Source organism: Pseudophryne corroboree, chromosome 4, assembly GCF_028390025.1.
Source record: "Pseudophryne corroboree isolate aPseCor3 chromosome 4, aPseCor3.hap2, whole genome shotgun sequence".
Taxonomy (NCBI): Eukaryota; Metazoa; Chordata; class Amphibia; order Anura; family Myobatrachidae; genus Pseudophryne; species Pseudophryne corroboree.
Genome location: NC_086447.1, coordinates 796,843,779 through 796,864,243, shown reverse-complemented (window position 1 = coordinate 796,864,243; position 20,465 = coordinate 796,843,779).

Sequence of the window (20,465 nt, the reverse complement as noted above, 5' to 3'; positions counted from 1 at the left end):
CACATGTCATTCACTGTTGCTTTCAACTATTCTGCCTAGCAACATCATCACTCATAGCTTAAATGCATACATATGCCTGTTTGTGGCAAATGTGTCTGGTTACTTAATTGTGAAAGCAAACACTTTAGTTTTATTGTAGCTCACACATACTCCACCATAAAAACACATTGGAATACATAATGTGTTACCTTATAGCTTTGTTCAAACAAACATAGTAATGTTTTTATATGTATTTTGCAATGTTACCTCAAATACACATGTGAAATTTGGAAAAACAACCTTACTTTTTGCAATAAAAATAACATGCTTTTTTGTTGCAGCATCTTACACACAATGTCATACTGTATGGCTCAAGTGGACATACATATCTTTACTGGATGTGGACAAGGCCATTTAGCTTGGATTCCATTTCAGCTTTTACTTACTGCGGTAAGTATCTAAGTTTTTGATGTGTTTTGCCTTAATGCGGTTATGATAAATTTTGATTACGTTCTGAAATTTTTAACATTTATTTCAGTTTGATACTCACAATCAAGATGAGGGGAGTGTGGATGATGTCTTGGAGGTGTGTCCAAAATTTGGAGTGGGAGTACAGAACATACGGACGATAATCTTTGTGGCGGGGAAGCCTGCTGTGGTTGGCACGGGACATACAACCTTGCTTTCTTTTCGGCCACAGGTTTTTTGTGGTGATGTCTTACAGAAGTGCCACTTCTGCTGCTCCATACTTCTTTTGATGGACCTTTTAATGAAAGTGCAATTTTGTTATGGTCATTCCTTTACAAGCATACCCTATACTACAATGGACACTTTACCTGCTTCCGCATCGTCATCATCATCAGATGTGATAGGAGTTACTGGCCGACGAGTAGTACTGCTTTTTTCTAACACTGTATAAAATAAAAATAATATTTTTTTCATGCTATTGTGTATACATCCACCCATTATGCGTATAAACATTTATTCTTTTAGAAATGCTTGGTTTTTATTTATTAAAAAACATAAGGACCGGAAATACAAAAATAAAAAACAAAAAACATTGTCCAATACACATATGCACTATGGCAACATCAACACAGGAAAACATGTACAGGACACTGACATAGGCCACAAGTTAAAGAAAAAAAAACCCAAAAACACACACATCTTCATTTTGTATTGAAAGGATAAATATTACAGATGCAATATATAAATTGCTCTGTGATGTGGCACTCCAAAGACACATTACCACTATATGAGCCAAAACAAAATGTAGCAATTTTTTTTTTAAATTACACTGCAGTGTGGTGTCACGGTACAAATACAAGCAAAAAATAATCAAAGAAATAGTGTTATTTTAATTAAATAATTAACATTATCTAATAATGACATTACACATGTAAGTGGTTTCCAAACCACTTTCCAGTACTCCAGCCTCTGACATGACAACCACTGTTTTTAAACATTGCACATGGATCACTTAAATATAAAACATAGTCACAATTTAAAAAAAAAAAAAAAAAACACCCAAAAGGAAAACATTATTGCAGGAAAACTCAGAGACACACCAAGTCCAAACTACACATGCAAAATATCTGTCAGAAAAACACATGACATACAATAAAGTAAGATGTTACATTGGCTTTTGTATAAAACATTAACCAAAACAATGTATTTGCTGACACACACTTGAAGATGGGAGTAATATGCAACATCACATGACACACATTTAAAAAAAACACAAAAAAAACATAGAATGTAAATACACATGCTCACCATTCTTCCTGGGCCTATCTGAATCCCGGACATGGGTTGCAGAGACAACTTCAGGAGGTATTACACTCCGCATGGGCTCCTCATACTCCAGATATCTTGCAATATAGGGCTGCCCACCACCGGTTTTCCGAGCCTCCTTGGCCTCCTTGGCCATTTTGGACTTGACACATCGCTTTATGTCATAGTACCGTTTGCGGCACGTGTCCTCCGTCCGCTTGACCACCCCCTCACTATTGACAGCAGCAACAACTTTCGCCCACAACACCGTCTTCCTCCGTGTTGGCACCTTGGCGGACTCAGGGCCAAATAGCTGCCTCTGATACTTCATCAGCTCACGCACCAATGCCACATTTTCAGCAAAACTAAACTTTACATTTCGCCCAGTCTTAGTAGTGGTGCGTGGCTGCTGAGCACTCTGACTGTCACTATCACTTGAGGCTGCTGCAGCAACCTCACCCACCTCCTCCACCTCACTAACCTCACCTCTTCCACCTGACCAACCTCCTCCCCCTCACTCACACCCTCCACCTCACCCACCTCTGAGTCACACATAATTGTGTGGCTAAACAGTTAACACAGGAAAAAAAATGACAAACAACACACTCCTCCACTACCACTACACAACTCACACACACACACACACACACACACACACACACACACACTGACAAGGGACTATAAAGAAAAATAACTTGGACTAAAAATGAGACAAAACCACAAAATACAAGACAACAAGAATGACAAGACGACTTTCAAACACAATACCACACTCAGAAATCGCTACCAACACTCCTCACCAAACCACAAATTCAACTACCTCACAGCACAACCTCCCTCCTCCTCACCACTAACTAAACCCACGAGGTGCGGACGGTTTGGGGCGTATTTATATGGTTGCGCAAAGACACTCCTACCATCTGAAACACAACCAATCACGAACGGGGATGAAAATCGAAACTGAAAGTGAAAATGCGGCCGCGGGGAAAAAAAACCCTGCTGCGTTTAACTTAGGAAAAAACCAGCAAATATAACAAAAACACGTACGCAAACGACAATGACGGCCGTAAATGTGCCAAAAAAACCCGACTGCCATCGACATCAGAAAACACGACAAACATAAAGTCGACTGCTTCGTAACTTTGCGTATATGGATTCAAAAAGTTGCATGAAAATGCACCTGATACAAAACGAGTTTAAACACTACACAAACCGACTCAAACACGAATATTAGTAAATATTGCCCATAGAGGTGAATCTCCACAGTCTAGTAGAAACCAAAGCCACTAGCCAGTTCTGCCAGAATAATGCACAGAGAAAATTGCAGAATCACTCTTATATCCACTCCATAATTCCCACAGTCCAGGGGGAGTGGAAAGATAGCAGTACATAGGTCCTTGTTGGTTTGTCATGAGCAAGTCTGGCAGCAGGGCCGGGGCGATGCGGTAAGCAAGGCGATACAGGCGGGTTGTGCCAGGGAGCTTAACACCCGCCTGCAACCACCATAATAGGACTACCCCGCAACAACCCTGGAACAGACACATTACATTTCTTTGTGATTGTCACGATCCGGGTATCTGGACGCCATTTCTTACCCATCAGATGCCTCCTAAGGCTGGCTCAGCGCTCCAGGACCGGATCCCATCTGTTATCCTGATGTTCACATTCCTGCATCCTCTCCTGTCTCCCTGAGACGCTGTCACAGTCACGCCATATTACATCTGGCATGGCGTCTCCCGCGGTCTCCGCCGCCGTCCCTGAGCTTCTGCATGCAGAGTGTCAGAGTGGCGATTACGTCAGCCGCGGCCTCCGCTGTGTCCGCGTGGTTGGATGTGCACTTGTCAGCCTGGCGTCTCCTGTCTCCAGTGGCCGGCGCCGCCATTACTGTTTTCATTACCACATGGATTACAAACCAAACTTCCCTCCAAGTGTCTGCATGGGCGCAGCCATCTTGGATTCTGTCAGCTGATCATTTCCTCCAATCTGTTGTCAGTATTGTTAATCTGCATAATTGCCAAGCCAATCCCTTCCTTGCTGCAGGTATAAATACACTGTGCCTGAGCAAGGAAGGCGTCAGTGCTTTGGTTGTCAAACCTAGTTCCTGTTTGTCTCTCTCCTGTGATTGTCTTCCAGGTTCCAGCTCCTGTCTCAAGACTTCCACCATAGAGACCCGCACCAGCATTCCACCTGCGGTGTAGCCTGACTCTCCGATCCATTTTGGATTCATCTGTTTCCAGCTACAACATTACCTGCTTCCAGCCCAGCTTCCAGCAGAGTACAGCTTCTCTTAAAGGGCCGGTGTCCTTTCTACAGTTTACCACTCTCCACCGGTATTATTATTTCTCCGCTCTCAAGCTCTACATTTCAGCTCATATTTCATCACTCCCAAGTTCATTTATTATTTAACTGGTTCCAGCCAGTATCCACTCCGTGCTAACAACAGTCTGGTTCCAGCCAGTATCCACAGCAGCCGTTTTATCTACAGCAGCCCAGCTTTTCCTGGAACACCAGCTGGTACAATCCTGGGTTATCTCCATTGCTACAGTCGGGCCTGGTAAGGACTTTCCATCTAGAAGATTATTAGAACTATCTCACACTACCAGTGCCCTGTGGCTCCTGCCATCCTGTAGTACCCAGGAACTGTATTTATTCTTTGCTGACTTTTATGTTTTCTTTTACTGCTGCTGTGTTGCGGAGTTGTCATAATAAACATCATTGACTTTTATCCAAGTTGTCATGGTCACGCCTTCGGGCAGTTATTATTCATGTTACTTACATGTCCAGGGGTCTGATACAACCTCCCAGGTTCCGGTACATCTCAGCCCCTACAACTGAGGCTGCCTCCCGTCAGCTCAGGCCCTCAGTTGTGACAGTAAGCACTGACCTAATGAATCCAGCCGGAGACCAGGATCAAGCGGCCAGGCCGATGCAAGAACTGTCAGCCCGACTAGAACATCAGGAGGCTGCACAGGGCCACATCATCCGCTGTCTCCAGGATCTCTCTACTCGGCTGGATGGGATTCAGACAACTCTCCGTGGATCAGGCGCGTCTGGTGCGTCAACCACAGTGACTCCAGCTATAACCCCACCCACCTTACCCATTTCTGCTCCACGTCTTCATCTTCCAACGCCAGCAAAATTTGACGGATCTCCAACGTTCTGCAGGGGATTTCTCAACCAGTGTGAGATTCAGTTTGAGCTACAACCTGGCAATTTTCCCAGTGACCGTACAAAAATTGCCTACATTATCTCTCTTCTCAGTGGCTCAGCCCTTGATTGGGCATCACCGTTATGGGAGAGGTCCGACATCCTGCTATCCTCCTACACTGCCTTCGTGTCAACATTCAGGCGTATCTTCGACGAGCCAGGCCGGGTAACTTCAGCTTCATCTGAGATTCTCCGTTTACGCCAGGGATCACGTACTGTAGGACAATATCTAATTCAGTTCCAGATCCTGGCATCCGAACTGGCATGGAACGACGAGGCCCTGTATGCTGCATTCTGGCATGGCTTATCTGAGCGCATTAAAGATGAGTTAGCTACCAGAGACTTACCTTCTAAGTTAGATGAGCTAATCTCACTCTGCACGAAAGTTGATTTACGTTTCAGAGAGAGAGCAACTGAGCGTGGAAGATCATCTGCTCCAAAATCTTCTGCTCCTCCTCCTCGTCAACTGTCACCATCTAAAGATGAGCCCATGCAACTTGGCCGTTCCCGTTTAACTCCTGCTGAGCGCCGAAGACGTCTCTCCGAGTCTCTCTGTCTCTATTGTGCAGCTCCGTCTCACACCATTAATGCCTGTCCCAAACGTCCGGGAAACTCCAAATCCTAGCTCGCCAAGGAGAGGGCCGGCTAGGAGTAATGATCTCCTCTCCATCTCCTCAAGATTGTAATCTCCCAGTTTCGCTTCAAGTTGCTCAACGTTATCGGAACGTCGTTGCCCTCCTTGATTCCGGAGCAGCTGGGAACTTTATTTCTGAAGCCTATGTTAAACGGTGGTCCCTACCCACCGAGAGACTTCCTTCATCCATTTCTTTAACTGCCGTGGATGGCTGCAAGATTTTTGATGCAGTTATTTCTTTAAGGACGCTACCAGTTAGTCTGAGAGTGGGAGTTCTTCATTCCGAACTTATTTCTTTTTTAGTGATTCCAAGAGCCACACATCCTGTGGTCCTGGGCCTTCCATGGCTCCGTCTTCACAATCCTACAATTGATTGGACGACTACGCAAATCCTGGCATGGGGTTCCTCCTGTGCTGAGACATGTTTGTTTAAAGTATTGCCTGTCTGTTCTTCCTCCCCCAGGTCGTCTGATGTTCCACCTCCTCCATATCAAGATTTCACGGATGTGTTCAGTAAAGCTTCTGCTGATATCCTTCCTCCTCATAGAGAATGGGACTGCCCGATTGATCTCGTTCCAGGGAAGGTTCCACCTCGAGGCCGAACTTATCCGTTGTCTCTGCCTGAGACGCATTCTATGGAGGAATACATTAAAGAGAACCTAGCAAAGGGGTTCATTCGACCTTCTTCTTCTCCAGCCGGCGCAGGCTTCTTTTTTGTAAAGAAGAAAGATGGTGGTCTGCGGCCGTGCATCGACTACAGAGGTTTGAACGACATTACCATCAAGAACCGTTATCCTTTACCCCTGATTACTGAGCTCTTTGACAGAGTTAGCGGAGCTACCATCTTTACAAAGCTGGACTTGCGAGGTGCATACAATCTCATCCGGATCCGTGAGGGTGACGAGTGGAAGACCGCCTTTAACACCCGTGACGGACATTATGAGTACCTCGTCATGCCCTTCGGATTGAGCAATGCTCCAGCTGTCTTCCAGCATTTTGTCAATGAGATCTTCAGAGACATTCTATACCGTCATGTCGTGGTCTATCTAGACGATATCCTCATTTTTGCCAACGATTTAGAGGAACATCGTTTTTGGGTTAAAGAGGTTCTGTCCCGTCTCCGTGTCAATCATCTCTATTGCAAATTAGAGAAATGCGTCTTTGAAGTCAAGTCCATTCCGTTTCTAGGGTACATTGTGTCCGGTTCCGGACTAGAGATGGATCCTGAGAAACTACAAGCAATCCAAAATTGGCCGGTACCCTTAACCCTCAAAGGGGTCCAGAGGTTCTTGGGGTTCGCCAACTATTACCGAAAGTTTATACGAGACTTTTCCACCATTGTGGCGCCTATTACTGCTTTCACTAAGAAGGGTGCTAACCCGTCCAAGTGGTCTGAAGAAGCCATGCAAGCATTTCATCTTTTGAAACAAAGGTTCATCTCTGCGCCTGTTCTGAAACAGCCTGACATCGACTCTCCTTTCATCTTAGAGGTGGATGCCTCCTCCGTTGGAGTAGGAGCGGTGTTATCTCAGAGGGCTAAAGATGGCCATTTACACCCTTGCAGTTTCTTCTCCCGGAAGTTCTCCCCAGCTGAGCGCAACTATGCCATTGGCGACCAGGAGTTGCTAGCCATCAAGCTCGCTCTAGAAGAGTGGAGGTATCTGTTGGAGGGAGCTTCTCATTCAATCACCATACTTACAGACCACAAGAACCTTTTATATCTGAAAGGCGCACAATGTCTCAACCCTCGTCAGGCCAGATGGGCACTTTTCTTTTCCAGGTTCGACTTTAAACTCCAGTTCTGTCCGGGCTCTCAGAATCGCAAGGCCGATGCCCTTTCCCGCTCATGGGAGCAAGAAAATGAGTCAGAGTCTTCAGACAAGCATCCTATTTTAAATCCGTTGGCATTCTCCACGGTAGGGATGGACTCTACGCCCCCATCAGGGAAAAGTTTTGTGAAACCGATGCTAAGGAAAAAGCTCATGCATTGGGCCCATGCTTCCCGTTTTGCCGGACATACAGGTATCCAAAAAACCCTGGAGTTTATCTCTAGGTCCTATTGGTGGCCAACTCTGAAAAAGGACGTCTTGGAGTTTATTGCATCTTGCCCAAAGTGTGCTCAACATAAGGTATCCCGCCAGTCGCCTGCGGGGCAACTGGTTCCACTATCTGTTCCCCGTCGACCTTGGACCCATTTGTCGATGGATTTTATTACAGATTTACCCATGTGCAACAAGTTCAATACCATCTGGGTGGTAGTTGACCGGTTCACCAAGATGGCACACTTCATTCCTCTCACCGGTCTTCCGTCAGCTTCCAAGTTGGCTCAAGTATTCATACAAGAGATCTTCCGACTCCACGGTCTTCCTGAAGAAATTATCTCAGATCGAGGAGTTCAATTCACAGCCAAATTCTGGCGAAGTTTATGTCAAGTCCTCCAAGTCAAGCTAAAGTTTTCCACGGCTTACCATCCTCAGACCAATGGTCAAACCGAGAGGGTGAATCAGGACTTGGAGGCCTTCCTCCGCATCTATGTGTCCTCCTCTCAAGATGACTGGGTTCAATTACTTCCCTGGGCCGAGTTCTGTCATAACAACCAGTATCATTCTTCATCTGCTTCAACACCATTCTTCACTAACTTTGGATTCCACCCTAAAGTCCCTGAGTTCCAACCGCTTCCAGCAACTTCTGTTCCCGTAGTGGATATCACCTTGCATCAGTTTGCCAATATCTGGAAGAGCGTACGATCAGCTCTGCTCAAGGCATCATTCAGGTACAAGAAGTTTGCGGATAAGAAGCGTCGAGCAGTTCCTGCTCTCAAGGTGGGTGATCGGGTATGGTTATCCACGAAGAATTTGAGGTTAAGAGTTCCCAGTATGAAGTTTGCACCTCGCTATATCGGTCCTTTCAAGATTGAACAAGTCATCAATCCTGTTGCTTACAGACTCCAGTTGCCTCCCTTCTTAAAAATACCCAGGACATTCCATGTTTCCCTGTTGAAGCCACTGATCTTGAATCGGTTTCATTCCTCACTTCCTCCAACTCCGAAAGTCCAAACTCAACGAGGCGTTGAGTATGAAGTGGCCAAGATCCTGGACTCACGTCACCGTTACGGTCAACTACAATATCTTATTGACTGGAAGGGTTATGGTCCTGAGGAACGTTCATGGACCAATGCTTCTGATGTCCATGCTCCTGCCTTGGTTCGGAGATTCCATTCCAAGTTTCCTCAAAAGCCAAAGAAGTGTCCTGGGGCCACTCCTAAAGGGGGGGGTGCTGTCACGATCCGGGTATCTGGACGCCATTTCTTACCCATCAGATGCCTCCTAAGGCTGGCTCAGCGCTCCAGGACCGGATCCCATCTGTTATCCTGATGTTCACATTCCTGCATCCTCTCCTGTCTCCCTGAGACGCTGTCACAGTCACGCCATATTACATCTGGCATGGCGTCTCCCGCGGTCTCCGCCGCCGTCCCTGAGCTTCTGCATGCAGAGTGTCAGAGTGGCGATTACGTCAGCCGCGGCCTCCGCTGTGTCCGCGTGGTTGGATGTGCACTTGTCAGCCTGGCGTCTCCTGTCTCCAGTGGCCGGCGCCGCCATTACTGTTTTCATTACCACATGGATTACAAACCAAACTTCCCTCCAAGTGTCTGCATGGGCGCAGCCATCTTGGATTCTGTCAGCTGATCATTTCCTCCAATCTGTTGTCAGTATTGTTAATCTGCATAATTGCCAAGCCAATCCCTTCCTTGCTGCAGGTATAAATACACTGTGCCTGAGCAAGGAAGGCGTCAGTGCTTTGGTTGTCAAACCTAGTTCCTGTTTGTCTCTCTCCTGTGATTGTCTTCCAGGTTCCAGCTCCTGTCTCAAGACTTCCACCATAGAGACCCGCACCAGCATTCCACCTGCGGTGTAGCCTGACTCTCCGATCCATTTTGGATTCATCTGTTTCCAGATACAACATTACCTGCTTCCAGCCCAGCTTCCAGCAGAGTACAGCTTCTCTTAAAGGGCCGGTGTCCTTTCTACAGTTTACCACTCTCCACCGGTATTATTATTTCTCCGCTCTCAAGCTCTACATTTCAGCTCATATTTCATCGCTCCCAAGTTCATTTATTATTTAACTGGTTCCAGCCAGTATCCACTCCGTGCTAACAACAGTCTGGTTCCAGCCAGTATCCACAGCAGCCGTTTTATCTACAGCAGCCCAGCTTTTCCTGGAACACCAGCTGGTACAATCCTGGGTTATCTCCATTGCTACAGTCGGGCCTGGTAAGGACTTTCCATCTAGAAGATTATTAGAACTATCTCACACTACCAGTGCCCTGTGGCTCCTGCCACCCTGTAGTACCCAGGAACTGTATTTATTCTTTGCTGACTTTTATGTTTTCTTTTACTGCTGCTGTGTTGCGGAGTTGTCATAATAAACATCATTGACTTTTATCCAAGTTGTCGTGGTCACGCCTTCGGGCAGTTATTATTCATGTTACTTACATGTCCAGGGGTCTGATACAACCTCCCAGGTTCCGGTACATCTCAGCCCCTATGTCACAACTGAGGGCCTGAGCTGACGGGAGGCAGCCTCAGTTGTAGGGGCTGAGATGTACCGGAACCTGGGAGGTTGTATCAGACCCCTGGACATGTAAGTAACATGAATAATAACTGCCCGAAGGCGTGACCACGACAACTTGGATAAAAGTCAATGATGTTTATTATGACAACTCCGCAACACAGCAGCAGTAAAAGAAAACGTAAAAGTCAGCAAAGAATAAATACAGTTCCTGGGTACTACAGGATGGCAGGAGCCACAGGGCACTGGTAGTGTGAGATAGTTCTTATGATCTTCTAGATGGAAAGTCCTTACCAGGCCCGACTGTAGCAATGGAGATAACCCAGGATTGTGCCAGCTGGTGTTCCAGGAAAAGCTGGGTTGCTGAAGATAAAACAGCTGCTGTGGATACTGGCTGGAACCAGACTGTTGTTAGCACGGAGTGGATACTGGCTGGAACCAGTTAAATAATAAATGAACTTGGGAGCGATGAAATATGAACTGAAATGTAGAACTTGAGAGCGGAGAAATAATAATACCGGTGGAGAGTGGTAAAGTGTAGAAAGGACACCGGCCCTTTAAGGGAAGCTGTACTCTGCTGGAAGCTGAGCTGGAAGCAGGTAATGTTGTAGCTGGAAACAGATGAATCCACAATGGATTGGAGAGTCAGGCTACACCGCAGGTGGAATGCTGGTGCGGGTCTCTATGGTGGAAGTCTTGAGACAGGAGCTGGAACCTGGAAGACAATCACAGGAGAGAGACAAACAGGAACTAGGTTTGACAACCAAAGCACTGACGCCTTCCTTGCTCAGGCACAGTGTATTTATACCTGCAGCAAGGAAGGGATTGGCTAGGCAATTATGCAGATTAACAATACTGACAACAGATTGGAGGAAATGATCAGCTGATGGCTGCGCCCATGCAGACACTTGGAGGGAAGTTTGGTTTGTAATTCATGTGGTAATGAAAACAGTAATGGCGGCGCCGGCCACCGGAGACAGGAGGCGCCAGGCTGACAGATGCACATCCAACCACGCGGACACAGCGGAGGCCGCGGCTGACGTAATCGCCAGTCAGACACTCTGCATGCAGAAGAGCAGGGACGGCGGCGGAGGCCGCGGGAGACGCCATGCCAGGTGTAATATGGCGTTTACTGTGACAGCGTCCCAGAGTGACAGGAGAGGATACAGGAATGTACACATCAGGATAACAGATGGGATCCGGTCCTGGAGCGCTGAGCCAGCCTTAGGAGGCATCTGATGGGTAAGAAATGGCGTCCAGATACCCGGATCGTGACAGCACCCCCCCCTTTAGGAGTGGCCCCAGGACACTTCTTTGGCTTTTGAGGAAACTTGGAATGGAATCTCCGGACCAAGGCAGGAGCATGGACATCAGAAGCATTGGTCCATGAACGTTCCTCAGGACCATAACCCTTCCAGTCAATAAGATATTGTAGTTGACCGTAACGGTGACGTGAGTCCAGGATCTTGGCCACTTCATACTCAACGCCTCGTTGAGTTTGGACTTTCGGAGTTGGAGGAAGTGAGGAATGAAACCGATTCAAGATCAGCGGTTTCAACAGGGAAACATGGAATGTCCTGGGTATTTTTAAGAAGGGAGGCAACTGAAGTCTGTAAGCAACAGGATTGATGACTTGTTCAATCTTGAAAGGACCGATATAGCGAGGTGCAAACTTCATACTGGGAACTCTTAACCTCAAATTCTTCGTGGATAACCATACCCGATCACCCACCTTGAGAGCAGGAACTGCTCGACGCTTTTTATCCGCAAATTTCTTGTACCTGAACGATGCCTTGAGCAGAGCTGATCGTACGCTCTTCCAGATATTGGCAAACTGATGCAAGGTGATATCCACTGCGGGAACAGAAGTTGCTGGAAGCGGTTGGAACTCAGGGACTTTAGGGTGGAATCCAAAGTTAGTGAAGAATGGTGTTGAAGCAGATGAAGAATGATACTGGTTGTTATGACAGAACTCGGCCCAGGGAAGTAATTGAACCCAGTCATCTTGAGAGGAGGACACATAGATGCGGAGGAAGGCCTCCAAGTCCTGATTCACCCTCTCGGTTTGACCATTGGTCTGAGGATGGTAAGCCGAGGAAAACTTTAGCTTGACTTGAAGGACTTGACATAAACTTCGCCAGAATTTGGCTGTGAATTGAACTCCTCGATCTGAGATAATTTCTTCAGGAAGACCGTGGAGTCGGAAGATCTCTTGTATGAATACTTGAGCCAACTTGGAAGCTGACGGAAGACCGGTGAGAGGAATGAAGTGTGCCATCTTGGTGAACCGGTCAACTACCACCCAGATGGTATTGAACTTGTTGCACATGGGTAAGTCTGTAATGAAATCCATCGACAAGTGAGTCCATGGTCGACGGGGAACGGATAGTGGAACCAGTTGCCCCGCAGGCGACTGGCGGGATACTTTATGTTGGGCACACTTTGGGCAAGATGCAATAAACTCCAAGACGTCCTTTTTCAGAGTTGGCCACCAATAGGACCTAGAGATAAACTCCAGGGTTTTTTGGATACCTGTATGTCCGGCAAAACGGGAAGCATGGGCCCAATGCATGAGCTTCTTCCTTAGCATCGGCTTCACAAAACTTTTCCCTGATGGGGGCGTAGAGTCCATCCCTACCGTGGAGAATGCCAACGGATTTATAATAGGATGCTTGTCTGAAGACTCTGACTCATTTTCTTGCTCCCATGAGCGGGAAAGGGCATCGGCCTTGCGATTCTGAGAGCCCGGACAGAACTGGAGTTTAAAGTCGAACCTGGAAAAGAAAAGTGCCCATCTGGCCTGACGAGGGTTGAGACATTGTGCGCCCTTCAGGTATAAAAGGTTCTTGTGGTCTGTAAGTATGGTGATTGAATGAGAAGCTCCCTCCAACAGATACCTCCACTCTTCTAGAGCGAGCTTGATGGCTAGCAACTCCTGGTCGCCAATGGCATAGTTGCGCTCAGCTGGGGAGAACTTCCGGGAGAAGAAACTGCAAGGGTGTAAATGGCCATCTTTAGCCCTCTGAGATAACACCGCTCCTACTCCAACGGAGGAGGCATCCACCTCTAAGATGAAAGGAGAGTCGATGTCAGGCTGTTTCAGAACAGGCGCAGAGATGAACCTTTGTTTTAAAAGATGAAATGCTTGCATGGCTTCTTCAGACCACTTGGACGGGTTAGCACCCTTCTTAGTGAAAGCAGTAATAGGCGCCACAATGGTGGAAAAGTCTCGTATAAACTTTCGGTAATAGTTGGCGAACCCTAAGAACCTCTGGACCCCTTTGAGGGTTAAGGGTACCGGCCAATTTTGGATTGCTTGTAGTTTCTCAGGATCCATCTCTAGTCCGGAACCGGACACAATGTACCCTAGAAACGGAATGGATTTGACTTCAAAGACGCATTTTTCTAATTTGCAATAGAGATGATTGACACGGAGACGGGACAGAACCTCTTTAACCCAAAAACGATGTTCCTCTAAATCGTTGGCAAAAATGAGGATATCGTCTAGATAGACCATGACATGACGGTATAGAATGTCTCTGAAGATCTCATTGACAAAATGCTGGAAGACAGCTGGAGCATTGCTCAATCCGAAGGGCATGACGAGGTACTCATAATGTCCGTCACGGGTGTTAAAGGCGGTCTTCCACTCGTCACCCTCACGGATCCGGATGAGATTGTATGCACCTCGCAAGTCCAGCTTTGTAAAGATGGTAGCTCCGCTAACTCTGTCAAAGAGCTCAGTAATCAGGGGTAAAGGATAACGGTTCTTGATGGTAATGTCGTTCAAACCTCTGTAGTCGATGCACGGCCGCAGACCACCATCTTTCTTTTTTACAAAAAAGAAGCCTGCGCCGGCTGGAGAAGAAGAAGGTCGAATGAACCCCTTTGCTAGGTTCTCTTTAATATATTCCTCCATAGAATGCGTCTCAGGCAGAGACAACGGATAAGTTCGGCCTCGAGGTGGAACCTTCCCTGGAACGAGATCAATCGGACAGTCCCATTCTCTATGAGGAGGAAGGATATCAGCAGAAGCTTTACTGAACACATCCGTGAAATCTTGATATGGAGGAGGTGGAACATCAGACGACCTGGGGGAGGAAGAACAGACAGGCAATACTTTAAACAAACATGTCTCAGCACAGGAGGAACCCCATGCCAGGATTTGCGTAGTCGTCCAATCAATTGTAGGATTGTGAAGACGGAGCCATGGAAGGCCCAGGACCACAGGATGTGTGGCTCTTGGAATCACTAAAAAAGAAATAAGTTCGGAATGAAGAACTCCCACTCTCAGACGAACTGGTAGAGTCCTTAAAGAAATAACTGCATCAAAAATTTTGCTGCCATCCACGGCAGTTAAAGAAATGGACGAAGGAAGTCTCTCGGTGGGTAGGGACCACCGTTTAACATAGGCTTCGGTAATAAAGTTCCCAGCCGCTCCGGAATCAAGGAGGGCAATGACGTTCCGATAACGTTGAGCAACTTGAAGCGAGACTGGGAGATTACAATCTTGACGAGATGGAGAGGAGATCATTACTCCTAGCCGGCCCTCTCCTTGGCGAGCTAGGATTTGGAGTTTCCCGGACGTTTGGGACAGGCATTAATGGTGTGAGACGGAGCTGCACAATAGAGACAGAGAAACTCGGAGAGACGTCTTCGGCGCTCAGCAGGAGTTAAACGGGAAAGGCCAAGTTGCATGGGCTCATCTTTAGATGGTGACAGTTGACGAGGAGGAGGAGCAGAAGATTTTGGAGCAGATGATCTTCCACGCTCAGTTGCTCTCTCTCTGAAACGTAAATCAACTTTCGTGCAGAGTGAGATTAGCTCATCTAACTTAGAAGGTAAGTCTCTGGTAGCTAACTCATCTTTAATACGCTCAGATAAGCCATGCCAGAATGCAGCATACAGGGCCTCGTCGTTCCATGCCAGTTCGGATGCCAGGATCTGGAACTGTATCAGATATTGTCCTACAGTACGTGACCCCTGGCGTAAACGGAGAATCTCGGATGAAGCTGAGGTTACCCGGCCTGGCTCGTCGAAGATGCGCCTGAATGTTGACACGAAGGCAGTGTAGGAAGATAGCAGGGTGTCGGACCTCTCCCATAACGGTGATGCCCAATCAAGGGCTGAGCCACTGAGAAGAGAAATAATGTAGGCAATTTTTGTACGGTCACTGGGAAAATTGCCAGGTTGTAGCTCAAACTGAATCTCACACTGGTTGAGAAATCCCCTGCAGAATCTTGGAGATCCGTCAAATTTTGCTGGCGTTGGAAGATGAAGACGTGGAGCAGAAGTGGGTAAGGTGGGTGGGGTTATAGCTGGAGTCACTGTGGTTGACGCACCAGACGCGCCAGATCCACGGAGAGTTGTCTGAATCCCATCCAGCCGAGTAGAGAGATCCTGGAGACAGCGGATGATGTGGCCCTGTGCAGCCTCCTGATGTTCTAGTCGGGCTGCCAGTTCTTGCATCGGCCTGGCCGCTTGATCCTGGTCTCCGGCTGGATTCATTAGGTCAGTGCTTACTGTCACAACTGAGGGCCTGAGCTGACGGGAGGCAGCCTCAGTTGTAGGGGCTGAGATGTACCGGAACCTGGGAGGTTGTATCAGACCCCTGGACATGTAAGTAACATGAATAATAACTGCCCGAAGGCGTGACCACGACAACTTGGATAAAAGTCAATGATGTTTATTATGACAACTCCGCAACACAGCAGCAGTAAAAGAAAACGTAAAAGTCAGCAAAGAATAAATACAGTTCCTGGGTACTACAGGATGGCAGGAGCCACAGGGCACTGGTAGTGTGAGATAGTTCTTATGATCTTCTAGATGGAAAGTCCTTACCAGGCCCGACTGTAGCAATGGAGATAACCCAGGATTGTGCCAGCTGGTGTTCCAGGAAAAGCTGGGTTGCTGAAGATAAAACAGCTGTTGTGGATACTGGCTGGAACCAGACTGTTGTTAGCACGGAGTGGATACTGGCTGGAACCAGTTAAATAATAAATGAACTTGGGAGCGATGAAATATGAACTGAAATGTAGAACTTGAGAGCGGAGAAATAATAATACCGGTGGAGAGTGGTAAAGTGTAGAAAGGACACCGGCCCTTTAAGGGAAGCTGTACTCTGCTGGAAGCTGAGCTGGAAGCAGGTAATGTTGTAGCTGGAAACAGATGAATCCACAATGGATTGGAGAGTCAGGCTACACCGCAGGTGGAATGCTGGTGCGGGTCTCTATGGTGGAAGTCTTGAGACAGGAGCTGGAACCTGGAAGACAATCACAGGAGAGAGACAAACAGGAACTAGGTTTGACAACCAAAGCACTGACGCCTTCCTTGCTCAGGCACAGTGTATTTATACCTGCAGCAAGGAAGGGATTGGCTAGGCAATTATGCAGATTAACAATACTGACAACAGATTGGAGGAAATGATCAGCTGACAGAATCCAAGATGGCTGCGCCCATGCAGACACTTGGAGGGAAGTTTGGTTTGTAATTCATGTGGTAATGAAAACAGTAATGGCGGCGCCGGCCACCGGAGACAGGAGGCGCCAGGCTGACAGATGCACATCCAACCACGCGGACACAGCGGAGGCCGCGGCTGACGTAATCGCCAGTCAGACACTCTGCATGCAGAAGAGCAGGGACGGCGGCGGAGGCCGCGGGAGACGCCATGCCAGGTGTAATATGGCGTTTACTGTGACAGCGTCCCAGAGTGACAGGAGAGGATACAGGAATGTACACATCAGGATAACAGATGGGATCCGGTCCTGGAGCGCTGAGCCAGCCTTAGGAGGCATCTGATGGGTAAGAAATGGCATCCAGATACCCGGATCGTGACACCCTACAACTGAGGCTGCCTCCCGTCAGCTCAGGCCCTCAGTTGTGACAGTGATGCTTTATCTTTCATTTCCAGAGTTCTCCATCTTGTGGAACTTGAATTGCTTTTACCAAAATCTTCAACTGCGCCATTTCTACAACTGTCAATTTAGTCCCTGTCGCAGACCCCAATACAACCCCTTGAAACCTTTTGCCTGCTTCATATGACCTCCCATGGCCTCATTTCGTCCCTCTATGGTTTTTCACAACCAACCCATTAAGGAGCTTCATGAGTTGTCCTTTGGGAGGTAGAAGTGTTTCTCAAGGATTGGGACAAAGGGGGTTATTCAGAGTATGTTGTTATTTAGTGATTTTGCAAACGGATAATTTTCGGCGGTCTGTACATGCGCAGCGGTGAAGGGTCACAATGCGCACATTTTGAAGGTTCACAATGCGCACATGTGTGACCCATCACAATGCGATCGCATCCTGGCATGATGCAATTGCATTGTGATTGACAGGCAGTGAGTGTTCGGTGGCTGCGACACAGCGTTGTTGGGAAGTGGTGCAGGAAACGCAGGTGTGTCATGGCCGTTTTTTCGAGGTGGCCAGATGACGTCGCCTGTATTTCCTGCGGCAGGAAACATGGCACCAGAATGCCTGCACACGCAGCCTGGCAGCGTATATGAAGAGGACTACCTCTATTTCATGGTTACTGCAATGCAATCGCATCTTAAATGAGATCGCAACGAAGGGCGGCGCTACACATGCTGGGTGGCCTTGTCCTGTCCTGGGCAGCCCCCAGCATGCGATTTTATCAGAACCAGTTTTGCATTTTTAGTAAAACTGCTACAGAGTCTGAATAACCCCCAAAATATGTAAGAACACTGCTATGGCATCTATTTGCGAAATAAAAGAAAATACCCTTAAATGAATGTTTCACTGGTACTTGGTACCTTCCCGTCTCCATGCTATCTTCCCTCAAATTACTGATAGGTGCAGGAAGGGCTGTGGGTAGAGGGGTTCCTTGGGTCACATATGGTGATTCTACCCAAAAGTTATGAGTTTTGGGTTATGGTAAATCATCTAATTCTTGTACTCACTGGCATCACCATGCCACATTGTCTCTCTTATTCTCAGTTACCAAGGTTCATTACTGCCGCAGTCAAGCACTCACTGGAAATACTCCACAGTCACCCTTTCCACCCCTCCGTAACTCTATATGAAAAACCTCCCACCTGGAATACATTTCTGGTGTCCTACATGAGTGTCCAGACCAGTTAGCTAGTACTTAAGTTTCTTCAGATTTTAAGAATGAGCTGCCCCATTACATCCCCTAGTTAGATTTGATACTTTATTGCCCTGCTCACATATTAATCCATCAGTACAAGTCATAGCAAATACAACAGATGCAATGTTTGCTTGTTTGTTGTGGCCAAACCTAATCACAAGGTATGTGCTTAATATTGTGTCTGGTCAATAGAAACACACACATGTAGGGGTCAGAGGTGGAACTCTGGGAGGCAATGGAGTAGGTTGCCGCCGGGCTCCTGCCCTGAAGGAGGCACCACTCCTCAGGGAATCCATTACCATCAGTGGGGGACTGGAGTCCCAGCAGGCAGCCGCAACCATGGAGAGATAGAGCTACCGGCATACCTGAGTGGTATAGGCTGTCTCACTCTTCTGTGTATCTCCGTTCCCTCCCTCAGCAAGTACTGCAGTCTCCTGGTCCTGGCCAGTGGCCACTGCTGTGCAGGAGGATGGGGGTCTCGGAGGGTGGCTTCTGGGTCCTAAGTCTCTTCCATGTGTTCTGCTGCCGCCTGTCCCTCCTCAGACCCTGCTCTCTGTCAGCGCCCATTACAGACACCCAGAACCCAAGGTACAGGCTGGGTGTTACTGTGTGCATGTATGTGGCACAGGCTGGGTGTTGTTGGGTGTAAGGTATAGGCTGGGTGTTGCTGTGTGTGAGTTTAGTTGGGGTACAGGGTTGTGTCACTGTCTGTGTGTTTGAGATACAGGCTGCATGTTACTGTGTGTGTGTGTGTGTGTGTGTGTGTGTGTGTGTGTGTGTGTGTCTATCTATATGTATATTTATCTCTCTCTCTATGTATATATAGACAGATAGATAGATAGATAGATAGATAGATAGATACTTCAAGGGGGGTCACGAGCATTTATCTTGCCTCCGGGCGGCTGGGACAAACTTACGCCACTGGTAGGGGTAGATTTACTAAATATTCTAAAACAGACAAGTGGTGGTTCCCTTAGCAGCAAATCAGCTTTCTAAGACGCAAAAGACAAATGATAAGTAGAACGTGAGTGGCTGCTATGGGCAACACCACCACTTTTCATTTTTAGAAGTTTTAGTAAATCTACTCCTTAGTTACCAAAAATCTAAAAAAGGAGAGTTATGGTAGACTTACCATTGTTAACTCTCTTTCGGCGAGGTACATTGGGTTCCACAGGGAAACATCGGGGTGTAGAGTGGATCTTGATCCAGAGGCACAAACAGGCTAAAGCTTTAGGCTGTGCCAAGATGCATTGAGGCCTCCTCTATAGCCCCGCCTCCAGGCACTGTGAGCTCAGTTTCGTTAATCAGTCCAATGCAGGGGCAGGTAAGGGAGAAGGTAGATGTTGATATTAGTCACATAGAACCACATTCTCACCGGGGATGTCCTAAAGCAGTTTCTCAAAGGAGGGGATGTGCCTTAGCGGGTATGAGAACCCGGCGCCCAAAGGAAGCATCCTGGGAGGTGGAAGTATGACAGGCATAGAACCTAATAAACGTGTTCACAGAGGACCACGTAGACGTCTTGCACAATTGTTCTGCGGATGCGCCATGGCGGGCTGCCCAAGAAGGTTCAACAGACCGAGTAGAATGGGCATCAATAGCAGCAGGAGCTGGGAGACCAGCCTGCGCATTAGCTTGTGCAATCACCATTCGCAGGACAGCCACGTTTGTGAGAACCAAACAGGACAAAAAGGGAATCTGACCTCCTGATAGAGGCAGTCCTCTCCAGATATATACGGAGAGCCCGTACCACATCCATAGACCGCTCTTTGGAGGGCAAATCAGAAGAGATAAAGAGATAAAGGCCGGAACCACAATCTCTTGGTTAAGGTGAAAAGATGACACAACCTTAGGTAAATAACCTGGGCGAGTTCTAAGAACTGCCCGGTCACAATGAAATATTAGAAAGGGTGGACGACAGGACAAATGCACCTAAGTCCGACACCCTTCTAGCAGCGGCAATAGCCAGTAAAAACAAGACCTTGGCCGTGAGCCATTTAAGGTCCACTGTCTTAAGAGGTTCAAATGGAGACTCTTGCAGGGCATTCAGGACAGAGGATAGCTCTGCAGGGAGAGGATAGCTAGCCAAGGCCTGTTTAGACAGAGGAAATTTCTTCCCTGGATTAGACCAGGGCTCCTGCCTGATGTCCACTAAATGGTCAGAATGGGGTATTTGATTTTTAACCACTTTCTGACATT